This window comes from Sturnus vulgaris, chromosome 11, assembly GCF_052056855.1.
Source record: "Sturnus vulgaris isolate bStuVul1 chromosome 11, bStuVul1.hap1, whole genome shotgun sequence".
Taxonomy (NCBI): domain Eukaryota; kingdom Metazoa; phylum Chordata; class Aves; order Passeriformes; family Sturnidae; genus Sturnus; species Sturnus vulgaris.
Window position 1 is genome coordinate 18083572 of NC_142253.1, and position 16814 is coordinate 18100385.

The following is a 16814-nucleotide window of genomic DNA, read 5'->3' on the forward strand; positions in this document are numbered from 1 at the left end:
TTATGATTTGATTACAGAGCAACCAGAGGAGTCTATTCTGAGGAATATGCAATTAGAGAAAATTCTGAGGACTATCTAACCTTCCGAAATTAAAATTAACTGGGATTATTTGAACGGGGTTTGAACATCTCTGAAAAAAAAAATCATTCCTCAAGGATCCTGCTGCTCTTGTGTGCTAGAGCCTCTCTGGCTCAGCAGATGGGCTCCAGGGTAACACAATGTCATCTTCCTCAGCTGCATGTGCTGCTCCCTTCACCTCCCAATCCCATTTTATTCCCATTTTAGCATCCCTTGCTGCTCATGTCCAGGAGGGTGACACAGAGCCTGGAAGGAAAGAGCCACCCCTGGGTTGGAGCACACAAAAAGGGAGAGCAGTTCAAGCATTCCTGGGTCATCAGCAGAGTTTCTCCATCCCATGAGCAGGAAAAATGGAGCCATGCACATGAGTGATGCATGTTCCAAAGGGAAAGTGGGGATGGAAAATTCCATGCCTTTTCCTCTGGCAAATTATTTAATGGAAGGAAGCTATATGATTAAATATGCTAAGCTTCTCTGTGGGCTTAAATGGTACAAATGGCCTGAATTTAATTCCATCGATTTCGCTGGCTGTGGAGCATGAGCACAATTCCAAACCTGTCCCAGGGCTTCACCTCCAGCGTGAAACCACGGAAATCTCATGGAAGCTCCGTGCTGGCATGGGGGTGATGGTTTTCTGTGCTTTCTGTGCTGTCCTGAGCTGAGCTCAGGCAGCAGCAGCAGCAGCAGCCCTGGGGTTGGGGAGGCAGGGGCTCAGCCTGGCTGCTGGGCAGGCACAAAGCTCTGGGAGCCCAGACACCAGCCCTGGCAGCAGCTGCACACCCCACTCCTCTTGCATTTGCTACCCCTCAGTGCTTGACACATTCATGAGCCAGTGGCAAAAGGGCTTTTTTGGGGTCTTATTTTCCGTGTTTATCGCTTCTGTTTGAAAATTGTGTTCAGAGCACGGTGTCAGCTCTCCAGGCTGGAAGAGCAGGAGCTGCCAGGACCCCTCCTGGACTCTGCTTGTGCTGGAATGTTTGCTTTGGGGCTGGAGAGGAAAGGAGGATGGCTCCCACCTCAGCCAGCCCCGTTCCTGCACTGTTTGAATCCAGGAAATTGGGCTTTGGGGCTGCCTGGATGCTCTGGAGGGATGGGGGTGGTGAGAGGGGCACAGCTGCTTCCCTCCATCTCCCTGCTCCCAGTGGGGATGGTTGAACTTGTCTGTGACCTTGCTCACCTCCAGAAGACCCCAGAGCTGCCCTGGCAGGGAACGTGGCTGTCAGAGATGCTGCTCAGGACACTCAGAGAATTCCTGCTCTTCCCAACAGGTGCTGAGCACAATTAAGCTCAGCTTAATTCAGCAGCCTGCCAGTCTCCTTTGTCACATTTTCTGGCATAGTGCCTCGTTTATGTATTTCAACATCTCTTTTTAGGAGCTTTCAAGCCCTCCAACTTCAAAGCATTTGTGTGTGTTCCTACTGACCCATGTGTATTTCCCAGGGATAAACCCCGGGCTGGCAACTTAGGGATGATTTGTCAAGGGTTGCTTTAATAAGTGAGGTTATTTATTTTCTGCCTGAAATTCCCTGGTTGGTGACTAAGAGAAACTTTGTATTAAGCTGTGCAGAGCATAATGAGGTTGCTGTAATGCTTTGATGTGGAAATGCTTAAATGCCCCCCCCCCCCCCAAAAAAAAGAAAAAGAAAAAGAAATGGTGTTATTGATAGAGCTTGCTTAAGGTATCTAGGGACAGTTTATATCAAGCAAATATAGATTACACTATAAAGATTATAGATTTTGATAATAGCCCTTTAAAATTTTAATAGCAGACATCATAAAAAGGTCAAAATCAAATTATTTTCCTGGACTGTGCTGCTGGTGCTTACAAGCTGAGCCCTTTGTCAAAATAAAGACCTGTGTGATATCAATTATAGAGGCATTAATGTTACAATAGATGTGCAGGGAGATTTGATTTGCTAACACCTCTTACAAAGCTGTTCCTGGTGAACAAAGTGGCCGAGCAGGCTGTGAAATGTGTGGAATTAAAAGGCTGGGGTGGATTTGCAGCACGTTAGTCTCGCCTAATGAAAGTGGTTACATAAGAGTCCCTTCCCCTCAGCTGCTGGAGCTGCATTTCCCAGGCCACTTCTTGCTTTCCATGTCGCTGATAGATTAGAAAAACCAGACTTTGCTGCATTTTCTTCTTTTCTCCTTGTATCTGTTCTTGAGGCTGATTAGCACAAAGTAGCTCTGAGCCGTGGCTGGGGCACCAGAGACTCTGAGAGCCTCAAACAGCAGAAATAATGGAGCTGGATGAAGGATGCTGGTTGCCATGGGAACGGTGCATGTGCCACACAAGATAATGTAAGTGCTGTGGTGCAGGGATCTGTGCTGAATATTGATTTGAGATTTCCTGGATTCCTTGGGAGCTCCACCTGGCAAGGCAGAGCAGCTCATCAGCTGGGCTGGGGCCAGGCAGAATTTCCTCCTGTGAGCAGAGCTGCCTTTTGCACGGGGTGGGAGAAGAAGGAATGCAGGAATTCCTGGGGAGAATCATCAGGGTCACAGCCTTTGCTTGTGGAGCTCACAAAGTCCTGGGTGCTGAGCTGGAGTTAGTGAAGAGTTGGAACTGAGGCGCTCCAGGTGACTTAAAGTGACAATAAAACACCCCAGGAAGCTGAACCCTCACCTGTGTGACGTCTCTTGTGGTGGTTATCACCTGGACACCTGCACAGGGTCACAGTTCCCCTCTGTATCCCTTTATTGCTCCTCTTGGTAGCACAGGAAAGTTCATTTTTGTCCCAGGACGAGTCTAATCAGTGGCAGAGCTGTGGAAAATAGAAGAAGAATTAAGAAACATCAACTCACTGGCAGCCAAACATTATTATTATGGCAGTGTTGGCCATTTTGCCAAGCTGGGGCAAGGTAAAACATGAAGGTTTTAATTTGGGGCAAGGTAAAACATGAAGGTTTTAACTTGGAGGATTCTCTGTGAGCAGGATCACACTCGGTTCTGTTTTTTAGGTGAGGTTGGGATTCTTGCATAGAAATGGACAAAGCAGGACTGGTTCTGCTGCAATTTTGCAGCCTGAAGTTCTGGCTCCTGAAATGACAAAGAAACTCTAATTATTGCTCCTCTAGCCCAGATCCTCAGTGACAAAAGCCAGCAAAACTTTCTCAGTGCTTTATCTACTTGGCAAGAGGCAGCTGGGGCCACTTGCTCGGGAGGATTGTGCAGATGAGGTAATGCAAATTAAATTCCTGTCCTTCTCATGTTTCCCCCCCGGGAAGGGTGACTCTTGCTTGCCTTCAGCAGGATTGCTGGCAACTGGCCCCTGTTAGAGAAAATGTTGTGTAATTACTGAGCTTAGCAGGTTTTGGGAAGTTATCTGAATTCTTTCATACCTGCCTTGTGCTGTTTTGACCTCCTGGTGTTGTCTGGATCAGCCTCAAAAGTGCTGGACCTTTAGGAAATGTGAATTAGAGAGGTTTTCTGTGGCAGCTCTAATAAGATGCTTATCTTGAGGCAGAGATGGTGAACTTTAAAAGTATCTAAGGTGTTATTTGTCAGAAATGTGTCTGGGAGGACGGATTTAGAAATTCTGGGCTGTTGTGCCCTCTGGGCACGATTTGCAGGTTTGTGTGACTTTGTTCTTCAGTCCAGGTCATGTCCGATGTGGTGCTCAGAGAGACATTCAGTTTGGGTTTAAATCCTGCCACCACATCCCAGCAGAGTTCCCAGTTTGATTGCCAATTCCAAAGCCTGGTTGTACAGGATCGTCTCCTCTGGACTTCTGGGATTTTTGTACAGCCAGGACAAACTGGGATATCATCTAAGACACCTTTTGATAACCAGGACCCCTGCTCTATAATGTACAGAAAGTTATATTTCAGAGCACCTAAACACACTAGTGGATTTTGGTATGTCTAATTAAAGACATTTTGGTCAGGATTTTGGGGGGTTTTTTTTGTAATGCTTTAATGTTTTCTGAGTTTATGTAATAATTTTGCAGGTGGAAATCATAGTCTTTTTCAGAAACAAAGTATGTTTTGGATTTAGGAAGTGAACTAATGAATGAGCTTGGACGTTAGGCATGGCTTTAATATCAGTAAGACTTCTGCCTGAGTGAAACCTGGCTGGTGGAGGAGCATTCCTCACGTGTCCTGAGATCCACCCCTCCATGTGCAGCTGCTGTGCACAGGAGCATTGGGATTTCTGCCAGCTGGCAGGGATCAGCCTGTAAATGTCAAAAAATGCCTGTAAATGTACAAATCCCCAGCCCACCATCCCCTGTGTGTGTGACAATGAGTGTACTCCACACTGTCCCCTCCTCCAGTGTCAGGGAGCCTCCTGTCCTCACCTGGCAGTGCTGGGAGATGATTTCTGGGGTTATGAAGTTCAGAGTGAGCAAACTGGAGCTTTTGCTCTGGCCTGTGCTGTGACCCGGCTGGGAGTGGTTTGTCACCAAAACGAGGTGACAATGTCACCAACATTGACACTGACATTGGCTCTGAGCCAGCCTGCAGCAGTGGCACAGACATTGCTTGTCACAGCTTGTCCTTGGGCTATCTGGGCTAGTCCAGGACTAGCAGCATCCTTAAGCTCAGCTTTAGGTATGGGGACAAGCAGAAATGTCTATAACCACACACACAGCCTGGCAGTGTGCCTGTGGGGTTTTATGGGCTTTTATGGGCTTTTATGGGCTTTTATGGGGTTGATGTCTGTCAGCCTATTGCTCTGCACCCAGGAATTTTGGGTGCCAAATTGTGTTAAATTTGATAAAATCAGGAAGTGTGTTTACATTATGATATCTGCTCAGCTTCCATTTTTCTGAAATTAAATTTTGAGGGCATTAATACCAAAGCCATGTGAAAGGCAGGGAGTCTGGTGCTGCTGTTCCATGGAAAACCATCCAGTGTCCCAGTGCTCACCTTCCTGACCCCCCAGCTGACCTCTCTTGGCTGAGCATCTCTGACCCTGAGAGCTGCTGCTGATGGCTGGGGGGTGGTGCACAACATTCTGTAATTCCACCTTGTTCACTGCACTAAAGATGGGATTAGAAGCTAAATTAACTCCCCGTGGCTGGCCAAGTTTGAGGAGAGCAGGTGTGATAAAAGATGTGGCTGCTGCCCCCTCCCCAAACCCACAAAAGCTCTGCTTGCTGGTTTGAGCACGATATTGTCCCAGTGATCAGCCTGTGGTGTTGAGAGGGCAATAAAAGGAATATTTCTGTGGGAAAAAGGGAGCCAAGGGTATACCTTGGAAAGGGCAAGGCTTGAACAGACCCACAGGAGTTTGTCATGGTTGTGAATTTGGTCCTGGCATCCTGGCCCTCCCCTGAGGAGCACAGGGAGGGTTTTGCTGGATCTCAAACACCAGCAAAGGGGTCAGGCTGTGGTTTAGCACTCAGAATTCCCATTCCTAGTGCTCACAGCAGCTTTTCCTGCCAGTGCATGGACACGTGGCAGGATTTCATGTTCATGGCTGGCTGGAGGAGGAGATGGATGGCTGTGCTTCCCTGGGAAGGTTGTTCTCCCACATCTGCATTCAGCCCCTCTGAGGATATCAATTTGCACTGAGCACGAGGATGATTTTGCTTTTACACAACGAAAGTTTCCAAGGAGGCACTGGAGTGACAAAAGCTGTTGCCAGGGGTCTCCAAGGGACTTGACAGGTTTATAGAGTGATGATAAACTGCTGGGGTAGTCCCAGTGGAAATTGGGTTTGATGGAAATAATAAAGAATTGGAGGTGCTCAAGGACAGAGTTCGAAAGCAATTTGGAACATTTGGCCGTGGAACATTTGGATTTTGTCTCAGTGTGATGCCTCCCACAGAAGGGAGCTGAACTGTGACTGGTGGGATTTATTACAGCTTTATACCTTTTCATATTGAAAATTGAGCTTCAGCATGATAGCCTGCTCCTGTCTTTATGCAGATTACATACAAATAAATGAGCAGCTGATGGAGGTAATATCTTGGGGAAGAGGAAGGTTCAAACAAAAATTCTCCAAGAATGTCTTTTATTTTACAAGAGCCTGTGTGTCAGCCAAAGTGGTTTAGTAATGGACAAATGTGTACCTGGAAAATGCTTATATAGGCATTCAAATATATTCCAAAATTTCCTAGATAATTTTTTAAGTCTATTAAAAAAAAAATCACATGAACTATTATGTGCAGCTCACATCAGTGCCAGCACTGACAGTGCTAGAAAGGCAACCCCATTTAGTTCCTTTTGTTCTTTATATAAGAACTTACTGCCTTGTCTTCTGGGCACCACAAAAACTGTTTTATTTCCAAGGAACACACACTTGCTGAGCAAACCCTTCAAGGGGTTGTTTTTCCTGTCATGAGGCCACTAAATTTTCCTTTGGCCACTATTTTTTGCGTTGTAGAAAACCTCAACAGAATTGCATTGCAAGGACAGAGCTGCTTGTGTTGGGCTTTGCTTCAAGAGGCTAAAAAAAGGATTCTGAGAGGGGCTTGAGGCACGGCAGGTGAATATGTGAGTGCTTGGTGGTTAAAATCCAGGTGTGTTTTGGCCACAAGTGAATTATTTTCATTTATAGATGTGCTGATGTTAGAGGTGAGATGGAGGGGCAGGGCAATAATCTGCTTTTTTACAACAGATGTTGTTTGAATTCTTTCATTCAGACTCCCTCCAAAGCTGGTGTAGCTTCATTTTGGCCACAACCTATTGTGGGGATTCATTAATTTGAGTCAAAATGAGCTGTTTCCTCCATCCATGCAGACAATCTGAGCACCACACTGGTGATGATGAGCAGATAGTAAAGCAAGCAGAATAACAGTGGGCTGATTCCTGGGCACGTTTGTCCCTGGGGGTGACCAAGGTGTGGAGACTGAAGGCTGAGACAGGAACACATGGAAATAATAAACTCTTCAAAGACGTGGCCTCGATGAGGGCATTAGCAGAATTATCCTCCCTGGGAAGCAGATGGGAACCATCAAGGCCACCCTCCCTGCCTGCCTTGGCTGCTCACAGGAGGTTTTGCAGCAGTGCAGAAATATTTGCAGCTTGGTCCTGAAGGAGTGGCTGCTCCCTCTCGCATCCTTTGGGATTAAAGGATGGCCAAGGAGTTAAAGCCTGGGCATTTTTTTGCCCTCGTGCACCATTTTATTCCACTTGGTCTGCTAATTTTGGGTAACAAGGAGTGGTGCTCCGTGCAATCCAGCTCTCCCCAGCAGGTGCAGGGACTGGGAGCTGTGTCCAGGAGAGGAGTTTGCAGCTGAAGAGTTTGAAGAGCAGCAGGGAACAAGCTCAGCTTGCAGCACCTCTGCCTGCTCACTGCTTGCTTCTGGATTAGGAGCATAATAAACAAGCAAAAAACATTCTGCAGAATGCTTTGACCATCTAAAAATCCCCAAACGAACCAGGCAAAGAGCAAAACCCCTAAGAATTGGTGTCTAAGGAGCAGCACTGGGACACGAGCAATTAGCACCCGCACGTGTGGCAGCTAATGTCATGTGTGGAAATAAAAGAAATGTCTGTCTGCAGCTTGATTTGCTCATCAGGGCTGCATTCATGCACTCCTGCAGAGAAGGGCTGCTGCAATTTGGGCTGCTGGAAGGAGATTTCCATCCATTCTGCTGGGCTTGTGTCATCCATGATGATCTGGGATGGTTTCTATGGGAAGCCAGTTGTGGATTTGCCACATCCCCTTGTCTTTTCTGCTGGGCTGGGCTGGTTAGGATCACACTGCTTTTTCTATTTATTATTTTTAAAGGCATTTTCCGTCTTTGTGTATGAATTGATGGCAAGAGGTTGTTCTGAGCTTTATTCTGAGCTGGAATGTTTGCTGTACAGCAGGTTTTTCTCCATGGTTTTCCTGCCTTCACGATGGAGGGTTTGCAAACAGCTGCTGGAAATGAGAGGAAGCTCTTGGAGTGGAATTTGGGCAGCTGGAAGAGAGAGAAATGGGATCTTTGCAGAAAGCCATAGCTCCACTGGCCTGGATCCTCTTCCAGCAGTGGACAATGCAGTTCTGTGCTTTTAGATGGTGATGGGGAGCATAAAATGTGGACTGGGTGGCAGCTGGGCTGCTGTGACTTTTTGTGTGGGAGGGTCCTTATTTTCCCCAGAAAAGCTGAATTGGTTATTGTTCTCTCTGGAGGATGGGAATCACAAAAGAATGCTGCTTCCATTTATTCTTCTTACAGTTTTAATTCAGTCCCAGCTACTTAATGTCCCTGCTGCTTCCACAAAATGTTTCCAGTTCTGGAACAGAAATTAAAATAACCTCCATCCAATTTAACACAAGGCTCTATATTTTATTTGTGTAACGGTGGCAGCTTCCTTAAAACCAGAGTGAAATTGCATCACTGGAATCACTCTGCCACACACAGAAGGGATTGTGAGTGAGGCTGTCTAACCTGCCTTGCAAATAAACATCTCCAGCAGCACCAGGGTTTGTTTGTAGGAGCTTTGCTTAGCAGGAGCAGCAGTTCTCTGTGCCATGTAGCAGCCAGGATTCACAGCTTTCCTGCGAGATCTCCTACTCCAGGGATAAGAGTTCCTTTGTTTACAGGGGTGGAGGGGGGAGAGGCGCCCTCCAGGCTGTTGTTTCTGGCTCCTGACATGTGATAGAACACGAGCCTGCCCTGCCTTGTGCGATCTCAGATTGGCATGTACAGGGAGGGGAGCTGGGAGCTGCCACTTTGTCATCTGCCGTGAGGAGCCCCAGGAGGAGCTGCAGGATGGGGGCACAGTGAAAACGGGAGCGTTGGGCACACGGCTGTGTATTGATCATTGAACGATGGGAGGTGTGCAGCAGCTAATGGGAATTTCTTGGCCAATACAAGGCTTCAAGCTCTGCTCTGATGGATCCTAAAAATGCTGTTGCTGTTTGTGGATGTGGTTGGCAGCTGGAACCTCTCTCCTGCCCCATCCACGTCTTTCCCTCCCCAGACTGAGCCAGCCATTGGACCAAAACATAATTAAACCTGGTATTTCTGACCCAAACTAGGCATTAATCACTCAGCATAGGGTTTTTAATTTTTCTTGGGAGTCTAAGGAAGACAGACACCTCAATCCCACTGAAATGCACACGTGTGTATTTTTGAAACATTCAGCCACACTATTTCATATAATCCAATGGTGATCTTTTATCAACACATTCTGAATTACATACAAATATTTGTTATGTGACGTTCCCATTGCCCATGTAGTGTTTTAAAACAATAATGCTCCCACAGTTATTTTTTTCTCTCTATTTAATTTTACCACTTGACACCCACAAGTGCTTCCATAGCTCAAGAGAACCCAATTTTCCTCAGCTTCCTCCTTGCCTCTCATTGAGGTAGGCAATGAATTGCTGTGAATTGCACAAGTTTTCTTATCCTGAACAAACCTGAGGAAACAGAGCACCATAAAAATCTGCAAACAGCATTGGCCCTGCTGGAGTGTGACCAGGTTTTGCCTCCTCAAGCAACGTGCCAGCTTTGCCCTGAGTGTTGTTATCCCTTCAGGATTATTGGGAGAGTTTCATATTTGTGTTGGTAACAAAACATAAAGGTCCTGTGGTTTGAAGATGGGAATGATGGAATTGCAAAATTGGAGATATCTGAATGCAGCCTCTGCTGCTGGGAGGCACTTCAGCCAATGTTTACACCAAGAAGAAACAGTATTTGGGGCCTATTTGCTCTATTTAAAATAAATAAATAAACAAGCAAATATATCAATCAGTAAAGGCAGGAGGATTTATTCTGCCTTCCCTGAAGGAAAGCTTCATCACAGCAGCCTCCTCCATGGGCCTGGCTTCCCCCAGGATCTCTGGGCCACCTTTAGAGGTGATGGACATCTCCAAAATTCATGGTGCACTTCACAGGAAACTTGGGAAGAGCCTCTGGAGACCATCAGGCTCATCCAGGAGCTGGGTTTGGCTGTTTGTCTGCATTTGACTGGCTTATAGACAAATGGCAATAAATCAACAAATTATGCACATCTCTCACTTTCTCTTCTTCATCCAAGCACACAAATGTTTGTAGCTACAGAAGATTTCTCTCCTTGCTGTAATAACTTTATACCACGGTGTGCTGTTTGTTTGTTTGGGTTAAAATTCTCTCCCTTTGGTGAAATTCCCTTTTCCTTCCAAGTACCAGGGGCTCCCAGTGGAGGCTGAGGATATTCATTGCCTTCCAGAGCACAATCCATGCAGTCTGGCAGGATATTTGGAGTAGGTCCACTGCTGCTTTAGCTTGGCTTAGAGCTCAGTCACAGGGGAGAACTCTTCACTCAGTCTGTGCCATGCAGATAAGAACTGAGATTTTTCTGTGGAGAAAACGCACTTGTTTTGTTATTTTATTGCACTCAGAGGCTATGGAATTAACTATAATGTGCATTATTCTGGAGGAGTCCCCATGGCCTGGTTAATGCCTGGAAGATGAAGCTCCAGGGGAGCTGGGATGTGTTGTTTGAACTCAATATTGTGCAATACAGAAAGATTTCTGTTCTTCTGGAGAGCCAAGGAATTGCTTGCTGTCTAATAGGCAGAAACCGATTTTTATTTTGATTTCTTTGAGGGAAAATGCATTTTGGAAAGGAGGTGATTAGTAAAGAATAAAGAAACGTGGAGTAATATAAAAGACAGTGTTATTATTTCAATCCAGGTTTTGTGGCATTGGCCTCTGGTAAAAAATAAAAGAACTTTATGCCTTGGTATGAACAGGTGCAGCAATTGCTTTTGAAATGAGTCCAAGCAAGTAACATGAAGTGCTCATTTTACACCTCAGTGAATGCTGTGCAAAGAGCAGAACTTCCCAGCAGCACAAGCAGACAGAATTCCATTGATAGCCTTGGCACTGTGCCTGTTCACTTAGAGCACTGGAGTAGTATCTGCTCCCCCCTCAGCAAACAAAACCCATGCTATTATATAGGGAATATATGGATATATTTGTTGGTTTGGGACAGTCCTGAGCTTTTGGAACGCTTCACCTTGCCAAGGTTAATGCTGTGATCCCAAACAAAGTTCCTGTTCCCCCAACCCCCCCTGGGCTGTTCCCCCTGTTCCTGGGGGCCTCCCCTCCCCTGGGACTTGTGACACCCTGGACAAGCTGTTGGGAAAAATAAGGATTTAACAAGAAGGTTTCACAGATATGTATGTATGTATGACAGAAAAATCTTTAAATGTAAAATTTGAAGAAGGAATAAAAATAATAGTAAGCTTTGATATAAAAGAATTGCTGAGCTAGTTTTACTAGATTACTAAGAAGCTAAAGAGTAAAACGAGTTGAAAAAGGTTTTTATGACTTAGAGCAAAGGATAAATTCACTTTAAACAAAAGATGTTTTTACCAAGCAAAAAGATTTTCACAGGCAAATATAAACGCCAATGTTGCAAGTAGAAAGAAAAAGTCTCAAAAATTTCTAGAAGAAAACTAAAAAACAACTTCTAGCTTAAACTGCAACATACTAACTTTTTGTGATTGAAAAATAGTAACATGAACATAGTAATATTAGTACTACTAATTAGTAGCATTAGTAACTACTAATTGGTCGTTATGATAGGCTGTAAGGACTAATGAAAGTATTGATTGGTTGTTCTGTTTTAAAATGCTCTAAACCAAAAAGTACATCGTGCATTGTAACCAGAACCAGAGAGGGTTCACACAAACCCCGAGCTGAGGTGACAGGCTGTGGGCTGGGCTCTGTCACCCATGACCCGTGAATTTCTGCATCATCTGGATACAATGAACAGCATTTTAAAGAGCACCCTGAAGTCCTGCATCCCTCATTTCGGCTCTCACAAGCAGAATTTGGCTGCCCAGCCTCGGGAGCCTCGTCCGGAGTGCAGAGGGAAGGGCTCCCAGGGCACTGCCTCAGCAACGTTTGCTGCTGCTGCAGAAACACAGCAGCTCTGGGACACCACGGTGCTCCAGCTGGAAATCCGGGGACAAAGGGGCCAGGGAAGCTTCCCGAGCTCTGCTGCTGCTGCTCAGGAGCTGCATGAGCCCCTGGGGAATTGTCTCTAATTGGTGAATAGGAAAATAATTTGGGAAAGGAGGCAGTGCAGGGTTCTGTGAGCTCGTGGTTGATGGGGCACAGGGGTGGTTTGGGCTCAAAGCTGTGACACCTCTTGTGAATGAGGAGCTGCCTTGGGATTCTCTGTGCCAGGTAAGGAATGTATAAATATATCTAATATTCTGCCTGCTCCCCACTTCTCTCCTTCCTTCTCTCGGGGATAGTGGAGGGAGTGGAAGGGAATTTTCTTCTCTATTCCCTGTTCCTGTAGCTCTCTCAGGGCAGTGCTGCTCGGTGCTCTGGGCATTAGGCTCAGCTTTTTTTTTTTTTTTTTTTTTCAGAAATGTTGGTATTAAATATTATCTTTTTCGTCTTATCTTAAAAATTCATCAAAACCAGATCACATTTTGAATATTTCTCTCAGTGTTCCCAGTCACAGGACCCAGAAAAGTTCACTGGGGTTCTCTCAATTGCTGTAAAAGCTTGAACCAGCTGGGAACATCTCAGCTTTTTTTATGTTTTACTTTTTTTTAATGGAAGCACCTGTAGTGAGGCAAATAAAAAGACATTTCCAATAATGGAACCATCTCCTCCCTGCCAAGTTTCTCATGGAAGCATGGCTCAAAGTTTTCCTCCTGCTCTTCATCTATGTTAAACTTCTAGGCTGTTACCTCAATTTCAGTCAATCTCACCAGTTTAAAGCAAAACTTTTCCATTTCAGTATAAAGAAAAAAAAGCCACAGAGCTACATTTAAAGAAGCAAAGCACATAATTCTCATCAAGTGTTGATTAAAGTCTTGAATAAAACACATTTTTCCTGTGCCATCACTGCTGTAGGTTGTTAATAAAAAGAAGAGTAAAGCTCAGCTGTGTTCTCCTGGAGCTGGAGGAGGCAGCAGTTATTTGCTTCCCATTAGGAAGGTGACATTCCCAGATAGATGGCCTAGAAAATTGTTCCCAGAGAGTGAGAAAAATTAGTTCAGGAGGGTTACTGAGCATCCAGCTCTCTGCTTTGCAATTGCTGGGTACCTGGCAGCACATGGCACTGTGACAAGTGTTCAGCCTGGGGGTGGTGACAGAAGAGGAGATGCTCCAAACACCTCTTCTCTTCCACATTCTGGCTGAGCTTGCAGAGCTGGGCTACAGAATTCCCCCGTTTGTTTTTGTTTTTTTTTTTTGTGGACATTGATAAGCTGATATTCCATTGGTGTACAATAAATATGGTGCCTCATAATCATGCTGGGTTTGGGTTTCTGGTTGGTTTTTTTAGTGCTTTTGATAGAATGTTGTGCTCATTTTCAAATTGTATGAGTTAAATGGACCCTAAGATATAGGATAGAAAGATATTTGGTATTTGTGGGGATTTCTGTAGCAGTTTTCATGTGTGATGGGATTTTTTTTCTTACCTAGAAGAAGCTGTTTTGCAACTGGCTTTTTGCAAATCCAATTTTTTTTTCGTTTACTTTTGCTCCTAAATACGACAATGCACCTTAGAAAACCAGTGCAAAGGGAAACAAATTATTCCAAAACACATTTCACTCCCCTTCAGATCTGTTTGTCAGTATTTGGCACTGGCACCCGTGTGGGACTCTCCCTTCAGCCAAGGCTTGGAAAGTTTTAAATGGGAAGTAGCTGAACACTCCCAAGCTGCTGCTGGAGGGAGTGAGGGAAGTGAGGTTTCGTGTGCCATTTGTATTCCCCTGGCTTTGTGAGCAGCATTTCAAAGAGAAAGCCAGGAAGAGATTTCCTCCTGTGATTCCTATTGAGCCCAGCTATTGTGAAGGGATTGTGGGAGCTGAAAAAGAGCATGAAAATACCTGTAAGGACAGATCCATGAGGAAAGGAAGGCTTGTGGTCATGGTGCTCATTATGAAGTTTGGTTTAACAGCTACCTGGGACCGACTCCCAGTCACACCTGGGGTGGAATTCATCAGCTGTTTGTTAGGAAAGAGCTACCACAGGGCCACAGAATGCAATTGCAAAGCTGACACCTTGCCAGGACTCTGGATTTACTTTTCAGAAAGTGCCAAGGCATCTTTCACAGTCACAGATCACGACTCTCACCTTTTGGATGGGACACGAGGCCGGTTTTATTGGGAAAATAGGGTTGCAGAAATAATTTGCCTGGTGTATAAATAGCATCTGCATGTGGTTGTGTTCCTCAGGAGAAGAAGGGGAGCCAGCTGAGCTGCCAAGCAGCACAGATAAATTGTACATGGAAAAGAAAAGCATTGGTTGCAGGAGGACAGAGGTAATTTGGACCATATGTTGTTCCAAGCTTTTCCCCAATTGAGCGGTCATGTATTACAGTGCAGACAGCTGAAACTGCTCCACACTCATCTCTGAGTTATTTTGTGTGTTCAGTGACGGCTTTGAGTTCTTTGGGGCTGTGAAAATCCAGAAATCTTGGTTGTGCCCTCAGCAGGAGCCAGTGGCTAAGCTGGAGAAAGCAGGCAGAGGTGAACGGGGCTGGTGAGGTTGTGGAGCACCAGGGAGCCAACAGTGCCTTGAGTATTGACATCAAATACCTGGATAAGATTTAGGAGTGATGGAAAAAGGAGTTTCCTTCAGTTCCATGGAAGGGATGCTGCTCCAAGATCTCTGGAAAGGGAATAGTGTGGAGTGGGACTAAAGGCAGAAATGAGGGATGCCAGAGGCAGCACAGGAGTGTGGTGCATGTGAGGGACTGTGCTCCAGAGAACACATTTTTCCTGAAACTTACTGGAGAATGTTTGTAGCAGGAAGCAGGGAATGTTCAAATATGAGCAAGGGTTCAGATTATTCCATGTAAATTTGACCTCTGGCTTTCTGAAGGCCAATGGAGCAGGACTTTGCAAGGCCCAGGGGGCACATTAGCAGTGAGCAGCATCCAAATGACATTTCAAACACTAAATACAGCAACTCCCTCTCCTCTTATATCTCATCTGTCATTGTTCTGTCTGGCTGGCTAATTTACTGGAGTCTGGTCATGTGACAGTTTATTTCTCTTCATCACAGACTTATTTCATGTATCTAAGATGTCCAGTTTGGCTGAGGGAAGGGAATATTGCTGCAGTGCAATTCTCCACTTGTCTGAGAGATAAACTACCAAAATCCCAATGTGCTCTCCTGGAGCAGTGTGGTAGTACCCCAAAGCAGTTCTTGACCCTGTGCCTTATCATTAAAAGCCCAAATCATCTCTCCTCCTGATCTGAAAACTGAGACTCTGCTGTAGTGGAGGATCAGTGTTGTTAATCCTGATAAAATGTTGTTCCACGATGGAAATTGCAAATTTGTCTGGTGCAAATTTACTTTTGCTCCCTTTCCTTACTTCTTTGTTGCTGTTGTTTCATCATTGCTTCTTGTACATTTTTCCTGCTTGGCTTCATGAAATGAGATTCACAAGGGGCTGGAACGATCCTTGCAGCCTGGAGAGCATGGCCAGGCTGGGAGCTGGCTGGGGAGAAGGAGTTTGGTTTTTGTGCTGCATTATCCACTTGGTTAAAAATGCAACAGATGCTCTTTGTTTGGAGATCTTCCCAAATCCAGCAAGAAGCAGGGACAGGGCAGCACCTTGGGGGCAGACCCAACAGGTGAATAATTATATTCAGAAGCGGAAATTCATAATCCAAGGCATTTCCTCCACCTCAAAACAGCTCTTAAAGCATAAAGTCACCCCTGGCTGTGCTATCCCAGCACAGAGGGGGGTCTCTGGATGTGTCTCTGCCTCCCAGTATTGCTCTGCTCCCCTTTTTCCATCCCTTCATTGCCCAGCAGCACGGGGGGGTGAAGAATTTCCACCCCAGCTGCCCCAGGATGTTCATCCTCTCCTCCCGTGCTGTGTTGGGAATTGGGAAGGGGAAGCAGGGGAGAGCAGGAGCAGAGTTTCAGCAGTGCCTGCTCTGGAGGCTTTTCTCATCTCCGTGGGGTTTCTGTGCTGGGAGAGCCCCATTCCCTCCCAGGCTGCTGGAATGTGACTCCTGTGGGATTCTGTCCTTGCTGCTGCCCCTGAGCTGTTTTGGTGCCTGCCTTTGCCAGGGCTCCTCAGGGGCTCTCTGGTCTCTCACACAGGCCGAGGTTGCAGAGGGAAACTCTGCCTGGGAGCCCTCAAAGTGTGCCTGGCAGTGGCCTCTGCATCGTAAATAATGAACATTTCCCAGGATAAAGTTTGGAGAAAGTGAGTGGAGGTGAATTTTTTGATTGAGAGGAAGAGCGTGTGTGGATTTTTATTTTTTTTACTTCCTTCTCTGCTTTTCCAGAGCACTGTGCTGCCTAACTGGAAGATATAATGGCTGGATGAATTGCTATTTAATCAGGGATGCTAATTAAGTCTTAGCTCTTTAATGCTTTCATGGGAGAGCTGTATATGATTTGCAGTGGCTGGAATTGCAGTTGCAGGCAATTCAGCTCCTCTTGGCTTTGTAGGACCTGAAAGTGCAATTTTCTGATGGATAATCAGGGCTCTGAGAGATCCTGTCACCTTTAACATTTCCCCTGGACTGAGGGTAGGAGATGTTTGGAAAAGAAAATATTCTAAAGCAGCGAGGTAATGAAACAATACAATCACTTCAGATTTTGAGCAGCCTTTTTGGAGTGTATAATTACAGTAGCACATCCACTTTTATGGCACAGTTAATATAATTGAAGGTTAAATATAAAGCCCATTAGGAAAAGGAAATTTCGCTTGGTTTTTCACTTGTTTAGTTTTATAATGAAATTGAAAAATGTTTTGAGCTGGGGCTGTCTGCTGCCTTATCAGAGGGCAGCAAAGAATTCCCATTTCTGGGTCTGAGCAATCCTTTCCAAACAAGCTGGTCCCACCAGCAAGTGAATGGAGACATT

At 45.5% G+C, this 16814-nt stretch overlaps 1 protein-coding gene across 2 annotated transcripts in view; it reads left to right on the plus strand.

Moving 5' to 3' along the window:
* The window catches only part of SLC6A1 (solute carrier family 6 member 1), a 60896-nt gene that overhangs the window by 5579 nt on the left and 38503 nt on the right, over positions 1-16814 (plus strand). The window contains exon 1 of one of the 2 annotated variants that reach the window (XM_088171685.1): positions 11634-12146. The exons of the other annotated variant lie outside the window; for it this stretch is intronic. The gene's annotated coding sequence lies outside the window, so the exon portion shown is untranslated. Of the gene's footprint in view, positions 1-11633; positions 12147-16814 lie in introns of those variants that run through there. 2 annotated transcript variants of the gene reach the window in all.